This window comes from Balearica regulorum, chromosome 13, assembly GCF_011004875.1.
Source record: "Balearica regulorum gibbericeps isolate bBalReg1 chromosome 13, bBalReg1.pri, whole genome shotgun sequence".
In the NCBI taxonomy this organism is placed as follows: Eukaryota; Metazoa; Chordata; class Aves; order Gruiformes; family Gruidae; genus Balearica; species Balearica regulorum.
In genome coordinates, this window is record NC_046196.1 from 1,683,214 (window position 1) to 1,700,393 (window position 17,180).

Here is a 17,180-nt window from a genome sequence, read left to right on the forward strand (position 1 = left end):
GGATGTACTAGAGCCGTCTTCCTCTTAATCCCATTTAAAGACCCATCTGGTCAGTGCTGCTGCCTGGTTGTGAAGGGCAGCATGCAGATTTTTCCTCTGCTGTGTTTGTGTCCTTTGATCGTACGTATGCGGATCAGGAATCTCACTTGTTCTCGCCTGGTCTGTTTTGTCAGCTCTCAACTACCTCATGAGCTCACCAGAGTGGATGTCGGTGATCTGGACAAGGATGAGTTTTTAAAACCAGACCTGTAGTCTGCAGGCGCGTGTGGTACTTGCCCTGGTTTCTGCTCGCGCATCCGTGCCCTGCCTGCGGACCCGCCAGGGACATCAGGGAAGGTGCTTCCTCCTGGGGGGACCTTCGCTCTGAGGCTCCTCGCACCTGCCAGAAGACTGTGGCTGGACACGGTTGGATGCTGCTGGCATCTCTTCTGGCTGTTGTGGACCTCCCCAGTGCCACCGTCTCTTCTGAAGAGGCTGTGTGTGTGTGCAGACGTGGGTGCTCCTGCCCTCGAAGAGGGCTTTGACACCTTCCCCGTCCTCATGTCCCTGATCCTCATGTCCCTGGTGCAGTACTGGTACTGTCATCCTCCAGGACAGCTGCCACAGCTTCTCTGTGTCTCCAGAGCCTCACGTGCCAGGTCTAGAGCGTTGGAGAAGAGGCAACCCAGTGCTTTGGATACAGGAGGTGCCTTGGCTCCTGTAGGGAACCAGAAACTGGTGATTAAATTCTTTCCCCAGGTGCAGGCCTGAGTGTTTTGTGTAGGTGTGTTGCCATCATGTGAGTCTTTGCATTTTAAACACAACGTTTTCCCACGTAAACTTGTTTGGGATCACAGAACGTGAGTGTTGCTGCTGTTCTCGGTCGTGGCTGAACGTAAGATGGGGCTGAAGACCGCACTGGTTGGGATTTCTGGTTTGGGTTCTCGCTGAAAGACATCCTCAATACCGGTGATGTTACAAGCAAGCATCAAGGCAGTGGTTTCCAAATGATGTCCAGGCACACTGGAGACCCTCAGTATTTTGGTATTTTGAGACCCTCAGTATTTTGGTATTTGAGCTCTGTAATTTTACAGAAAAAGGAGAGCTCGGCGGAAGCGGCCGTCGGCTGTTATTTGCTGTTACTCGCATGCAGGGGAGACTCGTGTGGGGCTGGAGGTGGCCGAGGCTGTGGGGTGTGTTGGCAAGCAGGTGCAGGTGTGGCACAGGGAAATTCTTGAGGTGTGGGTGTGCTGGAGCCAGGGAGGACAAGCGACCGGTGCCAAGGGCTGGGCCAGGCCAGCGACGGGCTCTGCTCGCCTGGAAACCACACTGGGTAGCGTTGGGATACGATAGGAGGGACGCTCTGGGTCCCTGCTGGTTTTGTTGGCCTGGCACCGTAAGGTTGGGTTTATCCTAAACCCAGTAATAATTCTTGTTGCCCAGTACCCTGGGGTTAGAGTGCTCCCTGTGTTATGGGAACTGCTGAAAATTATTTGGGTAGGAGGTGGGGGCCAACTCACAGACTGGCTTTGCAATAGCATAGCTAATGAGATTAACATAGTATTCACTTAAAAAAGAAAAGAAGCTGGTTGGTTGAATGGGACTCAGAAGACTCATTTCATGCGTTAGGGCTTGGAAACACAAGCTATTTAGCTTAGCGAGGAGAAAGTTGAGAGCATCTGATGGGTTGGGAGCCCGTCCGTTACTGACTGCCAGAGCCTGGGCAGGGTGCTGGGGGGTGTATTTGCCTTCCAGACATCTGCTGCCCTCGGGTTTCGGGCCGACCTTGCCTGACACCCATCCTGCTTGCTTTGTTCCGGGATGATTTTTAAATATAGAGAAAAAAAAATCCTTGCCTGCTGGAAGCTGAAGCTAAAGAAGTTAAACTGAAAAATAAAGCACGGATTTATTAGGAAGGTTGCTAGTGTGAGAACAGCTTAGGTTGTGGCTGTAGCAGACCTCATGCCCCTTAAATATTAGGCTTTCCTTTAGATGCTGTCTTGGTTTTAAAATATCTGCTGTACTTGGTCCTTATCTGTAGAAAACGCAAGGAGAATTAACGCAGGGCAGTTCTCTTGCCTGTTGGGCTGTTTGCTGAGATGACTGCAGCAAGTCCTCTTGGCTTTGAAAACTATTTTATTAATTTGAACCGTTTTCCTATTTTTGCTGTTCTTTCTTCACTTCTCTTCCTTATGTCTGTGACTCTCTTGCCTGTTCCACTAATTAAAACCCAGTTGCTTCACGAGGGCACTCCAATTTACCTATAATTGATGCAGCCATGCTAAATACCTGCAGTTCCGGATATCTTCGCTTTCCTCCCACCCCCCCGTGATCTGGTTAATCCGTGCTGGCTTCCCCGCTTCCTCCTGGTTCCATGCAACCTCAGTTGAAAGTTATTTGATGGGGACTTCCAAGTGCCATTTTAGCTCTAGAAGTAACATTTCCCTCGGAATATATTTTTCTTTTGTTCTGCTTGATCTTGCGACTATTAAGTAGTTTTAAATAAAGATTATTTTTAGTCTCTTGCGTGCTCTGCAACGAAGCATGGTAATTTTGAACAGGCACCAAAATTTTCTCTAGCTCAGTAGAGAAATAATTCCAAACTTGACAGAAACTCTTTTTTCCAGGCGACCTCACTCGCTGGCGTGCATTCCCCCGTCCCCAAACCATTGCACTGAATTGTCGTAGAGAAGAACGAGAGCAGGTTTCCTCAAATACCCAGAGGAGTGGGAGTTGAGCATTTCGGGAGAATTTTTAATTCCTCGGGGTTAATCCGTGGCACGTGAAGAGCCACGCCAGAGCTCTGCCCTCGGAGCGAGAGTTTTTATGAGACTCCACTGCTGACCCCAGGAGCTGCTGGCAGATATTTGAGTTTTTACTTCTGTTGGATTTAACCTCAGCCGATGTAAAGCTCTGATGCAAAGCTGCTCTGCACGTATTACAGTGGGAAGATTCGCTGGGGTTGCTATAGCGAAAGGCTGGAGATGACTTCAGGAGTTTAAATTAGGCCTGCGTGCTGGTAAACAAGGGCTCTGCCTATAGTACAAGCTGCTGCGGTGTTTGAAGATGTTTGTGTCGGATGGGGTGGGAGGTGGCGTGCGTTCACTCTCAGGGAGAGCACGAGTGCTTGCACAAGCTTGTCGGACCGAGCGTGCCAGCAGTGTGCCCAGGGAGGAGCAGGCAGGTGCCGTGATGTGTTATGTTTAAGGAAAAAGAGAAGCTGGAGGTACTGCTTGCATTCAGAAATCTAGTGATTTTTTCCTGAGCGAGCAACAGCCCGTTATTCCCGGTGTCTGAACCCCCTCCTCTGCTGGGGTACGCAGGGTCCGTGTCCAGCTGCTTTCATCCTCCCGTAGTCCAAACCGACAGGCTGGAGATATCCCTCACTGTAATATCCCAGCCACGCTTTTATTGTCCTCTCCTCCTTGACTTCATTACATCTTGATCTCTGTAACCTCTTTAACATGTGTAAACACTGAAATGAGATTATCTTTAAAGAGCCCTTTATTAAAAATGTACTGACCTTCCTAATAAGAAGAAATGTTCCCGTAGCTGCTTTTCTCCTTTCCTGCATTTCGACAAGTCGCACGGGCAGAATGGTGAATCATCTCACCAAGATGACAGCTTGGGCTGAAAACCAGGCAGTTTTCTTCAGACACGGCACCGACGTGATGCTCCCCACGCAGCACGTCCCAGCACCTGCGACCCTGGCCGCTCTGCAGCACAGGAAGGTGGGGTTGCTCCCACAGGAGGGTCCCAGGGACACATCCCTCTCGCTGGCTTTGCAGTTTAAAGCAACTCTGAACCTTATTAACCTTCAGCTTGGTGGCCCTCGGCGTGGCGAGCGCGGTGCTGAGGGACCTGCTCTGCTTGGTTGACTCATGACCAAACTTTTTGGGCGAGCAGTTGCAGCCGCAGTCGCTGCAGGCTGTCCCCCAGCAGCTGCCGCCGAGGGGTTTGTGTGCCATGGGCGTGGGGCTGGCCGGGGTCCAGTAGATCAGAAGACCCCAATAAATATCCTCATCCTTTCCCCTCCCACACCAGCCCTGGGTCCGAGCAGGTCTCGCTGACGTGGGACCTGCACCCCGGTACTGTGCCGACAGCCCCCGGTCGGTGGTGCCAACCAGCCACCCCTGCCGCAGGGCTTCAGCCCCGCAAGCCTCCCGCAAAGGGCAGAGGGAGGTGAGGTGCGGCGGAGCCGTGGCTGCGGTGGGCTCTCTGTGCAACGCCTTCACCGGGCAGAGCAGCCGTACCTGAATACAGCTCTTGGGCCCTGTGCGGGGGACTTTTGGGTTCCTTGCCGAGGGGTGAGCGTGCTGTAAAAGGGCTAAATGCATGCGAGGGGCTGAATTGCAAATAGATTGAAGCCTTCTTTCAGTGAGGGCTTTTAATGGGAGCTTTGCAGTTATTTAAATCTAGTGTCAGGAAAGCAGGCGGTTGCCCAAGCGATGGGTGCCCGAGCAGACGGGTGCCGTGCTCCTGTGGCCGTGGTGCTGCCTGTCCTCGGGCTCTCAGCCCTCCGGTCCACAGTGATATTTCTCCTGCCCTGGGCAGCAGAGCCCTTCCCTCGGGCCCCGCGGGCAGCTGTGCGTCCTTCTGCCTGGGATCCCGGGTTTCCTTAAGGGATCGCTAGGAACTCCCTGCATCCATGTGCTGTTTATCGCTTCAGAGCCGATCGCTGGAGGAGCAGGGTGGTCTTAACCGCTTTGGCATCGGTAATTATTGCTGGGAGCTGATGAGCCTTTCCTGTCTGGTTCTGGTGGAGCCTTCGGTGTGCAAGGATGATCAGAGAGGGGGTTTGGTTCCCCCCCCGCCTTGTAAAATATATTCCAGCTCCAGTTTGTAATGTGGCGAGAGGGGGAGCGAGAGAAGGGAACAACAGCATTAGCGGATGTAGAAGTAGCTGGAATGAGAAGCTTTTGTGCCATTAATAACAGTCCTGGCCGGCAGCCAAGGCTGGGAGTGTGGGATTAGCCTGAACAATCAAGACTGCAGGATCAAAACAAGGAGGCAGGAACAGCGAGGTCACACTGCTGCCATCTGCGCTGCCGCAGTGGTGGGAGGGAGCGGAAGAGGGGGCTGCGCCGGAGGAGCCGTGCCGATAGCGCAGGCGGTGGGGCGCCCGCCGCCTCCCCGAAACCGGCCCCGCGCTCGACGCCCGGGTCAGGGCTTTGGGCTTCACCTTCCCGGTGGCGCTGGCGAGCCCGCCGAGGGGAGGGTGGCTGCAGCTTGTCGTTTTTTAGGAAATGGCTTCTGAAAAACCCAAAGTGGCTCGTTGGGGTTTGGTTGCGCGCTTCTGCGCTCCGGGCTGAAGATCCGAACAGCGTTTATGGCTACGGGTTTGGGATGGGTGTATTCGTGCGACGATGCTGATGGACCGCCCTGGTGTTGGCTTTGCCGCCGTGCCGTTTGTCAGTCCATGCGGTGACCCGGGGAGGGGCGAGGGAGAGGTCACCGGGCGGATTTGGCTGCAGCTTTCCTCCGGGCGAAGGCAGCCTCGCTCTCTGCCGGGGCGCGTGGGCCCACCGGCCTTTCTGGGGCTGTTTGCGAGTTTACATCACCCTTCGTTAAGGAGCGACTTGAGATTTCTGCTGAAAGACGCTTTTTTGAAGCAGATGGAGGCAAATTGTGTTGTTTCACTCTGGCCTCCATCAGCTTTTGCTAAAATACCTTCCAAGAGTATCAGAAAGCAAAATGATTCGCATCATTTACGCTGCTTCTCCTCTCTTTTTCCCTCTGACCTAGTAAATCTTACTGTCCTGCAAATGTAAATACAAAAGCTGAAATGCAATAGAAGCAAAGCAGTGTCCCACAAACAGCCTCCCAGCTCTTGCTAAAAATATCTCTGTGCGGTGCAGTAACTCCCAGGCATTCTTTTGTCTGACTGCTTTTGAATTCCCTAATTGAAGTTGGTTGGAGGGCAGTGCACCAGTTTCCTGAATAGCTCAGATGTTGATTGTGAGTTAAAAAACAAGAGCAAAATTGTTTTTCCTTTGTGCAGCCACGCTTTTATTTCCCCCCTCCCCATTTTTAATCTCTGTATTTTTACTTGCAATTTTATTTTGTAAGACAACTGCATTAAATATATCTGCGGAGAAGGGGCCCAGGAGGCAGCGAGCAGGAAAGACACAGTTTTTGGTACGTGATGCCACGTGCGTGTTGGAGCCGGAGCGCTGCTCCGTCGGAAACGTCCAGGCTGGCGCAGAGATGGGTGCAAATGGAGCTTAACGTAGTAGGAAGTGTTAATAATGGTTCCTAATTGCCTACTAATAACTAAATCTGTGGAATTTGGCAGCAATTGGGATATAGTTTTCTCCTGCAATCTGTCCGTTCCCTCCAGAAAGAACAAAGTTGCTTCGTTGACATACAGCAGTGAATCTTAAATTCACCGAAGGTAACGGGGCAAGTTTTCCAGATCCCGCGTGGCCTCCAGCCCTCGACAGAACCTGCGAGGTGCTTCCCCAGGCGAAAACTGCCGGGTCTTGGTCCAGCACTCCAAGATTTAACAGAGGAAGGAAGAATAAAACCAGGCTATCCTTGTCCTTTCTTGTTTGTTTTCTTGTTTGGTTTTTGGGGTTGGTTTTTTTTATTTGAACTTGGAAATAGAGAACCCCAGGCTTGTTCCTAGTGCTCGGCTGAGCGCAGCCCTCCCAAAAGGCTGGTGGAAGCACCGTGTGTGTGGGTGACTCGCCCGGCCGTCCAGGGACGGTCCCTGGGCTCCCGCGGGGACAGGGAGGAAAAGTTTGTGACCGGTAGTTTGTGATAAGTCACAGCCGGTCCAAGAAGCTCCCCAGAATATTTCTGTTGGATAAATGTGATAAAGCCTGAGTGCTCAGAGCTCCTCCGTGGCCAGTAAACAAACACAAATGTTGCTTTCGCTCAAAGCCTCAGTAAATTAAAGGTTTGAAATTGTGATGGAGATCAGAGAGAAGCTGATTTCAGATGCTGCTTCAGGAGCCGGGATTTACTCAGGCTCTCTGTGGCAGGAGACATTTCCTAGCTGCTCAGCAGCAGCAGAAAAACAAGCACAAATTTTTCTGTCTTCAGGGATAACTGCAGTGAAGCATGCAGGGGGGAGGGCTGTGCTGTTCGCTGGTACCAAAATACCTCCCCATCCCCCACGCACGTCAACAGGCCCCGAAATTCCCCAGCACGCAGGGTTGGGTGCTGGGTGCTGTGCCCGCCTGCCGAGCAGGCGTGGGGACCGGTGCCTGCAGCCCCTGACCTGGGCGGCCAGGGGGGAGCCGGGCTCCTCCGGCGCTTTCCTTGGAAGTGGAGCATCTCCATAGTTCAGGACACAGAAAAGAGACGCTGAACGGGGCTGAGCCGGCAGCCTGCGCGCTGGGTTTGCTGCCTCTTGCTCTGCCATAACGCAAAACCAGGAAAATGTGTCTGGACGAGCCCATGGCACGTGCAGCAGGAGGGAGAGCAGCGTCCTGCCTGCGGGCACCCCGCTTTCCGGCACGGCGTCGGGGACCCAGGTGCCGGGATGCACCTCCCTTTCCTTACCCCCTCCCCACAGGCAGATGGACTCTATAGGTGAGAAACACCCTTATTGTCTAAAACCTCCCTTCCTCTCCAGAAACGTGGCACGGTGGGTGCCAGCACCTCCTGCTCGCTGGAGAGGTCGGGGCATGGCTGGTGGCGTTGGGCCGGAGCCGTGCGGGGGGCAGCGTGCCGGAGCCGGGCTGTCGGCACTGGGGCAGGATCAGGATTGTGGCGCTGCGGTCACACACCCTCCTCTTAGCTGCTCGGTTAATGTTTAACCGATTTCGGGTTGTTTAGTGGTACAGGGCGCTTTGCGGATGAGCAGCCCCACGGAGGGGTACGGCTTATCTGCTGTGGAGGAATGTGAAGAATTTCACGGGGAGGAAGATGAGATTTTCCTTTTCCCAATGGATGGAAACCAAGTCTCGGTGGGTGACATTGTAATGTTTTATATACACGGGCAGCTCCCTGCTTTGGGAGCCTCTATGTTAAATTTCCACCTGGCCAAAACATTTTCACTCTGACTATAAACCTTAGAGGGGAGAGTGCTCAAATGGAAAAGTTGACGCGGCCTTATCTGCGGCGCAGCGTCTGTACGATAGAGGAATCTGAGCCCTGGCTTATGTCAGGCTTGAAGCTTTCCCCTTTCCTTCCAGCAAACTGCATACCGTCGCCTTGGAGCCGTTCCTTCATCGGGGGCACATCCTTCAAGGAGTGTAGTTTGGTCAAGAATACAGGCCTGGGTTCATTTTAAATCTATATCGAGTTCCCCCATGGCTGCCCCTGCTACCTCCTTGCAGCAGCCCGATGTCTTTCGGATGGTCCTTGGAGCGCCGGGGCATCGCCCTCCCAGCAAACAGCAGTATCCCTCCTCCAGAAACTTTAGCCCTTGCCTTCAACCTGCAATTATTCTTGCAGAAGACATTCAGGTCATCTGTTCCCCTCGTGCAATAAGCGACACTTCTACAAATGACTGATGCTTAACACAGTCAAGGGTCACCTTACCCAGCTCTGGGTGCCGACGGCTTTCGTTGCAGCGTGCACGAACGTCAAACTTCCTGCCGGCTCTGCTGCCGGCGGTTCATTAGCAGGAAAAAAAAAAAGCCTGGAACTAAATTTGCCAGCTGTGCCCAGAGCCCATCGCTCGCACAGTGGAGCCGTCCCATCTCTGCCTGGTGAGATGGGAACCACCGCCGGAGCTCACCACTCCCCGTGCACTGTAACCCCTCCAACTGACCCAAAACGGCGGCTGCAGGGTCAGGCTGACATCTGGCACGCTACCGGCACCGCTGCCAGGAGGGGAGGGAGGTGGAAACACTGGCTGGAAGGGAAGGAGCTGGAGGAGGACGGGAAGGGAGGGGGAAGGACAGCCAGGAGCTTCTGAAGCTGCGGGGTAAGACGCTAAACTGGAAAAGGGGCAGAATATAATGCTCGGTGATTTTTTGCAAGCGGCTGGCTGCTTCCACAGGATGTCTCGGGGCTAAGGGCAGTGCTTGTTTTCTAGCAAGACATGACAAATAATAAAAATAACCGTTGCAGTTAATTGCCATGTATCCATCACGCCTTGGTTTTCATTTGTCTTAAGGCAGGATGCGTTTGCAGATGAATTTTGAAAATAGCTGAGGATCAAATGTTGTTTTTTGTTCTTTGGCACTGAATATTTTGCTGGCTGTTCGTGCTCGGTGATGCAGATCTGCGTGTGTATTCAAAGTCTGTAGCTAATGTTACAGTTTCCTTCCTGCTATGAGCTTCTGTTTTCTGTGCTCACACCTTTCTGGAAGCCTCCTTCGGGGCTACGATATTCCTTACGTGGTTTTGTATTAAAGGAATCTTATTTCTGTAAGAGTTGAGAAAGATCTTTTCCTTTTAACTTTAGTACGTGAAGGAATAATATTCTTTTCACCTGTTAAAAAAGCAGACCCGCATTTCAGAAGGCTGAGCCTGCTACAGAGCGTTGCAAAAACATTTCCTGAAGCGGAGAAGCTTTTGCTGCTGAAGCGGAGGTTAAGGGTCGATGGTGTCAAAATCCCGTTCCCCTGCTCCCGACTCCCGTCCCACGGCACTCAGCCCGTGGGTTTGGGAGCAGGGTGCGTTCCTGGCGTTGCGCTGCAGAGATGGGGGCTGGCCTGCCCCAGAGCCGGGGGGGGGGGGTGAGGGGGGGGCTCAGTGCTGGGGACGTGGCCTGATCCAGCACACCACGAGTCCCGCTGCGCTGCGTGAGATGGGGAGGAAGACCTCGGCGGCGCCTGGTTGTTTACGAGATCGCCCGTTTCTGTGCTGAGATTGCCACAAACCGGCTTCCTTTTCTCGGGCACTCTGAGCGCGCCACGTCTGCAAACGGGGGCTGATGCTCGTGCACCCTCCTAAAGATCTTAATTTGTTCAGATGGGAATTTACTATTTTAAAATGGCTTTGATTATCATACGGAAGAATTGTTTACTGGCTGTACATATGCTATGCTGTCTCTGTCCCGTGCTTTGCTAAGAATAGAAACCAAAGCATTACTCTGCGCCTCTTACAGCTGCGGCTGTTGAAAAACTGACTTGCCCAAATGTTTTGTACGTTTGTGGCTGAGTAGGCAACGGAGCTGAGGTTCAAAACTGCCACTTCTCCGCTCAAACCGCTAATCAGCATTGCTTCTGAAAGGACTATAGATAGCGTGTGCAAGCTGATATTACGAAAATAAAGTTCTCATAACCTCCCTTTGTTTTCTGTAAATCCCCAGACTTGCAGGTCTACGCCATTATCTATAGGCACTCACCAGGCCGTCCTCACCACGATGTTCCCACCACTCTATTTAATTGCAAAGGAGCCTTTTGGAGTAGCCTTTAAAAATCCCTATCACCGTTGCGCTATCTTCATTAAATGAATGGGGCTGTTGTACATCTGACAGCTGCCATTTTAATGCTGTGGTATTGTATTTCCTTGCAGGAGGCTCAACCTCACGAGGCAGATTAGGACTGAGAAAATCCAGGTTCCATTAGAAACCATTGGAAATGAGTTCTCAAGTTGTTCTAAGGTAAATCAATAATGCATATAATCTCCCAGTCTCAACTTAGTGACCGAGCCAACAGTTCATTTAACCACTTTTTTTTTTTTTTAAAGCGCTTTCAAAATCATTTCTGTTGAGACTTACTTCTCACTCTGTTATGAAATTCGCGGGCAGCATTTGTTTTCAAGTGCTGCCAAAACTTTGGTAATTTACTCATCCCCGCGCTGCAATGCCGAGCCTCGCGTCGGTACCGTGGCAGCCACCAAACTCCTGCGAGTTCGGGAGCAGAGGATGCTGCTCCACTCCTGGACGGGCTGCTCAGACCGAGAGCCCGATGCTTGGCATGTCCCAGTCCCCCAGTCCATGTGTGTAACTGGGAGCAGGCTCCTTGCTGGAGGCAGAAACATCTTCCTTCCTCGATGAACGTTCCCGAGCGCTCTGTCACGCCTCCACTGCTGTTTTGCAGACTGATCCTGGAAGGAAACAGGAATTCGGTTACAAAATAATCAAATTGAGAAAGATGAATCCTTTTCAGTGTTGCAGTAACAGGTTTTGCTAATTTTTAATTTATTTGAAATTAGCTTTAATAAGCAAATTGCCCTTTCTCAGAGCAAATATCCCAAACTCATGAATCTTTCAAGCTAAATATGGTAAAGGACCTCTGAGTTTTTCCTCTTCTGTTTAAACTAACGCTTGAGTGAAGTGAGGAAGATGATTAACTTGTAAATGAGCGCAAGAACGCAGCCGACTCCAGTGGCTTTCCTCGCTGGGTCACTTGGCACTACGGGTCTGATCGGCGTGAGCAGGCTATCTGTCGTGTCCGTCGAATTAGCCAGCGTGCGTGGGAACGCGTTCGTGCAAGCCCTGCGTTGGGCTGGCGGTGGGCAGGCGAGCGATACCTGGTGCTACACAAAGCTTGGAAGGGCAGAATTGCAAATTACGTGCTTTTTTTGGTACGAATTTGAGGCGATGCGATGAATTTTTGTACTGGGTAACTGCTTCGTGTCACATGATAGTTGTCTTTTTGATTGTGTAGTAGGTGCCTTGCAATGAGGTTTATCATCTCATGGAAACTCAGCCTTATTTAACAGTACTTGAACTGTCAGATATTAAAATAATGTCTCTTAAACCACTTGAATGGGATAAGACTTGGCTTGATATAGGGCTGTGGTCTTAGAAAACCTGTAATTCCCCTTCTTCTCCCCCCTGCATTGATATTACTATCAGATTTTTCTTTTTAGCTGTGGCAAAGATAAGATGGAGTTGCTAGAACATGATCTATTTTGATTACTAAAAATCTTAGCGCTGCTAATTTAGTCAGCTAGTACGTTACAAATGTAGGGTCTGTGTGTTCAAACTGTTCTTGGTGGGGTTTGTTTTTTTTTTTTCCTTGGTTTTTTTTAACTTAATAAGTTCTCCAGAGAGTTGCCATGGTAATAATCCTGGATTCAGAGAGGATCTAAAGGCCCCGCAGATGCCGGTGCGGTGGGAGCAGCGCATGGTCTGCACGCTCCAGGCTCGGCTCCTGGTCAAAACCCAGTTGTCGGCGGTGGTGCCGGCTCTGGGATGGGAACCAGCTTGTTCCTCCCGCGGCTGCCTCGCTTCCCCCTCTCTTGGAGTTTTGGGCAGAATTCTCCCGGGTTTTGTAGTGCAGAAAAGTTGCAGAAAATGCTCACTGCTGGTTTTCACTGATTGAAGGTTAATTACCTGTGGCTGGCCTGGGGGTCTGCGCCAAATTTGAGGAAATATCCCCCGCTCAGCTCCCAGAGCGCCGGGTGCTGCCAGAGGTGCTGAGCCTGCCGTGCCGGCCCCAGCGGTGCTGCAGCAGGAGCCTCTCCCAGGCCCCTGTTTGTGCTGCAGAAGAACAAACCTGCTTCCTCTGGGGCCGCGTTTTCTTTTTCAACAACTTCCTTTTTGTGCAAATGTTGTGTTTTTCGTGAAATTGCTGTGCGTTGTTTTCAGACACGATCATCGGAATTGTTTTGTAGGTCTAAACCAAACCTGGGTGGTACTTGTTGCTTGAAATAAGACAGCCAGTCTGAATTGCAGGAAAATTCAGGTGGTTTTCCTGGCTTCATGAGACTTGAAAAACACCTTGTTATTTAATTGGAATTGACAGCCCATCTTCACGTACCTGATTTTTGCTGGAGCAATTTCCTAGGGAAGCTTCTCTTGCAGCGGCAGAGACCCTGCAGCAGCTAATGGGGAAAGTGAGTCGCTTTACTATAGGTATCAGGCCAAATGAGCAGTGTCTTTAAGAGCACGTTTCAAAAGTCTGAAAAGTGGTCACGGTAGATTTAATTTCGTGGGCAATCAGTGGAAGAGGTGTGCTGGTGAGCTGTAGGGACAAAGCCCTGAGAGCCACTTTCCTGCCTGGGGGGCTGGTACCGCAGGACGCCGTCCCTTCCTTGCTGCGGTGGTGAAATACGGGTGAATCAGACCTTGGCTGAACCAAAAACCTAGGAGAGATTTCCCCTTTTCTTTTAATATTTTATTTTATGTTTTTCTGGAGAGCTGAAGCGAGCTTCCTCCTTCCCCCTCACGTTTACATACATTATTGAATAGCTCCTGCTGCGACAAGTAGGAAAACGTGCACCGCAGCCAGCCCTTCGTGTGGCGCGGTGAGAGACGCGGTGAGCCCCGTCGCACTGCTGACATCCCACCTTCCTGCCCCCCCCGAAGCACGCCGCGCGCTTGCACTGAAACTCTCCGTGTTTCGGTCATCCCAGTGAGCGGGGGAGTCTCAAAGGCAGATTTTAAACAGCCAAGTCAGCGCTTTAACGGAGGTTATCGAGACCCCACCAGCTCGCAGCAAGAGCCCACCTTCCGATTCCGATTCGGGGAGAGCCAAACCCAACCAAGAGTCCGGCGTCCTTTTACGCCGCGCTGGGTGTATGGAATTAGCCAGCGGAGTGACAGCTGGGCAGGAGGCTGGGAACAATGAAGATAAAGTTAGCTTTCAGCGATGTGACCCTCTCCAGGCTGCGCGCCAGAAGACTATAAATAATTGATAGGAGCAACCACCCTCGCCAGCACGCTAATGTACAGCGCGGTTCATACGGCGAGCGGAGCTGCATTACCCATTACATCACCGCTGCTCTCAGCCCGGGCTCTCCTATCAGCGATGTAATTTTACTGCTTTTAAATAATAAATTACACCGGGAGTTGAAATACTCCTTCGCCCCATTCAAGACTACCAGGGTGTGCAACTACACAAATGAATTTTACGTCTGGTAAAATCAATTTTGTATCAAGCTAAAGGAGATTTCTTGCGGGAGGAGTTTAGCCCCGTGGTCTGGCCCAGTATTGGTAACGGGTTTAGGGTATCAAAGGCAGGCGATTCCGGCTAGTGCTTTTGATCTGGCTCAGTATCTGGAATGATTTTTCAGTTTGACTTGGGGTCATCGGCCAAAGTTCATGGGTGGTTTCAGGGGGTAAAGTTCTGCAGTGTTGCAAGTCAGAAAAATCCCCTTGGCTGCGTCCGTTTCCGTGAGCGGAAGGCATGCGAGCGGCGCGCACGAGCTCTTCGGTCCTGCAGAGCGGGAGCTTTCACTTTCAATGGCTGTAGTTTTCGAGCAGTGAAAAAAGCTTGCTGTAACTCAAAACCTGATTTCTTTCCCCTAAATCTTTAGATAAGTTCTGTAACTGCTGCTTACCTGGAAAGGTAAAATGTGCTTTGACTATTTCAGGCTACGGGGAGGGACAGGGAGATCTTGGTGCATGGGGACACTTTTTTGGTGGACCCTTGCAGCTTTTTATGCTCATTTGTGGGAGTCTCCAAGTATTTTGAAAATAAAATTAAAAAAAAATAAAAAAAAAAATCAGGTAACTGCTACGCTAGAACCTGCCAGCATCAAAAACTGTTCCGAAATCGGGCAGATCGCGGTGCCTCGTTCCTGTTAAGTTAATGGCGAGTAAATAGAGAAATCGGACTGGAGAGCGGTCGGCTGTTAGCAGGGAAGAAATGAGTGAGACTGTGGGAAAGCACGGAGCGAGGACCTGGGGTGCGTGACCAGAGCAGGCTGGCAGCGGCGGGACACAAAGGTGAAGGATGCTGAAGAGCAGGCGCTGAGGATGATGCAACTTCGCCCGGCAGGGCACGGTGCGAGGCCGAAGGCGCTGCGTGCGGTGGGAGCGGGTGCTCGGCTGGCTCCTGTTCGCTTCCAGCATTGCGGAGGTGGGTGCTGATCCAGTCGCAGGAGCGGGTTACGGTGAAATACAAAGTACGAGGGCGTTCGGTGTCGTGCAGCGAGGGAGGAGAGCCACCGGCCGGCCGGTGCTCCCAGGAGCTGTGCTGGCAGGCGGGCTCTCGGACGTGGTGATTTAAGTACAACTGGCCTTGTTTATTGGAGAAATAAAATGCCGCAATGGTATCGTAGGAGATGACTTAATTTGTTGAAAGAAGATAAGGAACAGATTTTGGCTGAGGGTACGATTCAGGGTAAGATTAGAAACGCATTTTGACATTATAGGGCGCCGACACCAAGGGCTGGCATCTGGATGTAACATTTCTTCTGTGATCCTTCACAAAAAATCCTCAGCTTCGCTCAGCACTGAGGATGGAGGTGATGTTTGGGACCCTCTTCCAGGAGACATCTGTCCCGTGCGTGCATCTCGCAAGTCTCACAATCTGTGCAGGGTTACTGTTTTCACACCTTCTGGAGCAAGACTTAAGGAGTTATTATTTCCAAATCAGGAAGTGAGCAATGTCGCAGAGCTACATAAGAAAGCATAAGCTGCTTACGGTGGATTAAAATGACCGACCGTTTAGCTATGCAATTAGATGGGGAGATGGTGTGATAAATCATGAGTAACTAGCTTACCTGTCCCATGATGTTGTTTATCTCCAGGCACGTGCACCAGTTTCCATAGGTTGTTTGAGCGTTTGCTTTTAAAGGCATAGCTCCCTGAGAAGAGGGTGAGTGTACGTGCCTTTTGTACAGTTTTCTGATGTTTCTTAGCTGTCCTTGAGCATCACGTTTTCCCTACAGTTAAGCTGTGGCTCTGTTCAGAAGAGCCTGGCCGGGTGCGTGTCACCGAATTGGGCAGGCAGCTGTGCCGCCGTGGGGGAGCTCGTCCTGCTCGGAGGCGAGGCGACTTGCATTTCCCAGGGGGGTCCTAGGAGGGCTCCTCCGGTGCGAGGCCAGCGAGGATGCCGGCACCAGCCGCCTTGTGCCCTTCTTAAAGCGAGACAGCCAATTTCTTGTCCACCTCCTACCGATACCGTACGAGTGAGTGCGGCACCCAGGAGCTGCCCTGCAGTGGAACCCAGCGGCAGGCTGTAGGAAAGCAAGGTGTTTTCCAGGGGTGCTGAGCTGCATCAACATCTCAGCATTGCACGTGCTTGTGACGGGACCTTGTGGTTAGATGGCGAGGTGGTGCCTGTCGCCTCCAGCTGCTGAGCATGTGCATCCCTGCGAAGGTTTGAGGTGTCATCAACTTAGATTTGCAAATGCTCTGGACATAGGAAGGCTTTTACAGGGCAGTAATGTGTAAAATGTTTTAAGCTGTCCGTTGGTCCTGCCGGACGGTCGGGCTCCTGGTGGTCCGACTGCCTGGCAGCTCTGTGGTCGGTCGGTCCCTGCTGAGGCAGCTGTCTGTCCGGTGCATCGCTGCTCTGAGGCCCCGAGTCCCAGGACCAGCAACGCAGCGATGCCGGGTTTGCTGCTTCCCATCCCGAGAACTCTGCCTTACCTTCCCCCGGCTCAGCCGCGTCTCCTTTACCTCTCGCAGATGTCCAGCTTAGCAAAAGCATTCAAAATGCTTTAAGATTTTGGCCAGCTCCGGTTTGGAGAGCTGGCTGATCTGAGACGCGGTGCTTGTATGGGAAACCCGTGCAAGGTCGCATTCAGTGTGTCTCTCTGATAACGATGTGACTGTTTCAATCGGTTGTTTTCTTGGGCGATGGCGACAGGTCGCTCCGTGGCCAGACAGGAGCCCGGCCTCGCAGATGTGCTGGCTGTACCTGGGGGGCGATGGTTCTCATGCTGACATAGTGATCCAGAATTTTAGGGTCTTTCTGAAGATTCGACTCCAAAAGCTCTGCGATACACAAAGTGTGATGCAAGCTACGGAGGGGGACTTCGGAAAAACTGAAATCAATGATAAAGACGTCATAGAGACATCCTAGAGATCTGCCGAGGGCAGACTGCTAGCCTAAACCTCTGCTCGGGCAAGAAGAAAGGCAGAAAGTAGGAGATGCTGCCGCACCTCCTCGCGCGGGACGTGTCCACCGGCTGGGTGCCGCGCTGGCTGACCCCCGCCTGCACGGTCGGTCCCCTTCTTCCCCTGCGGTTCTCAGAAACGTCATCCTTCGGCTGCATCTCACCTTACCGAGCGCTGGGGAAAGGGGCTTTGCTATTCTTAGCATCTCGGCAGAAGTGCTGCCGCTCCAGCGAGACGCACACAGGAGCCTTTGATAAAAGGAGCAGGGGAGTAACCATGGCAGTCTCGCTGAAACTGGTAACCATGGATTACAGAAATTAAAGGCATAAAGCAAATAGCAAGATTATCTTTGGCGTGGTGGTTCTCTAGTGAACAGAAGGCACTACCCGACTTCCACATTTAGGTGAGGCACTGTAAATTACCTGTAGTTAAAAAATAATGCTAATTAAATTCAAATGCAATAACGATTAACACTGCTGATCTCAATTCACTGAATTTCCTTGCAACTCTAATTGACAGAGAAAAAAAACCCCAACCCTATACAGCAGAAAGGAGG

General features: G+C 51.7%; 1 protein-coding gene across 5 annotated transcripts in view; it reads left to right on the forward strand.

Annotated features, from left to right (window-relative positions):
* ANKRD11 (ankyrin repeat domain containing 11) overlaps window positions 1-17,180 on the forward strand; it is a 155,083-nt gene that overhangs the window by 72,348 nt on the left and 65,555 nt on the right. For 2 of the 5 annotated variants that reach the window (XM_075765592.1, XM_075765596.1), the window contains exon 3: window positions 10,399-10,486. The exons of the other annotated variants lie outside the window; for them this stretch is intronic. The gene's annotated coding sequence lies outside the window, so the exon portion shown is untranslated. The remainder of the gene's footprint in view (window positions 1-10,398; window positions 10,487-17,180) is intronic. 5 annotated transcript variants of the gene reach the window in all.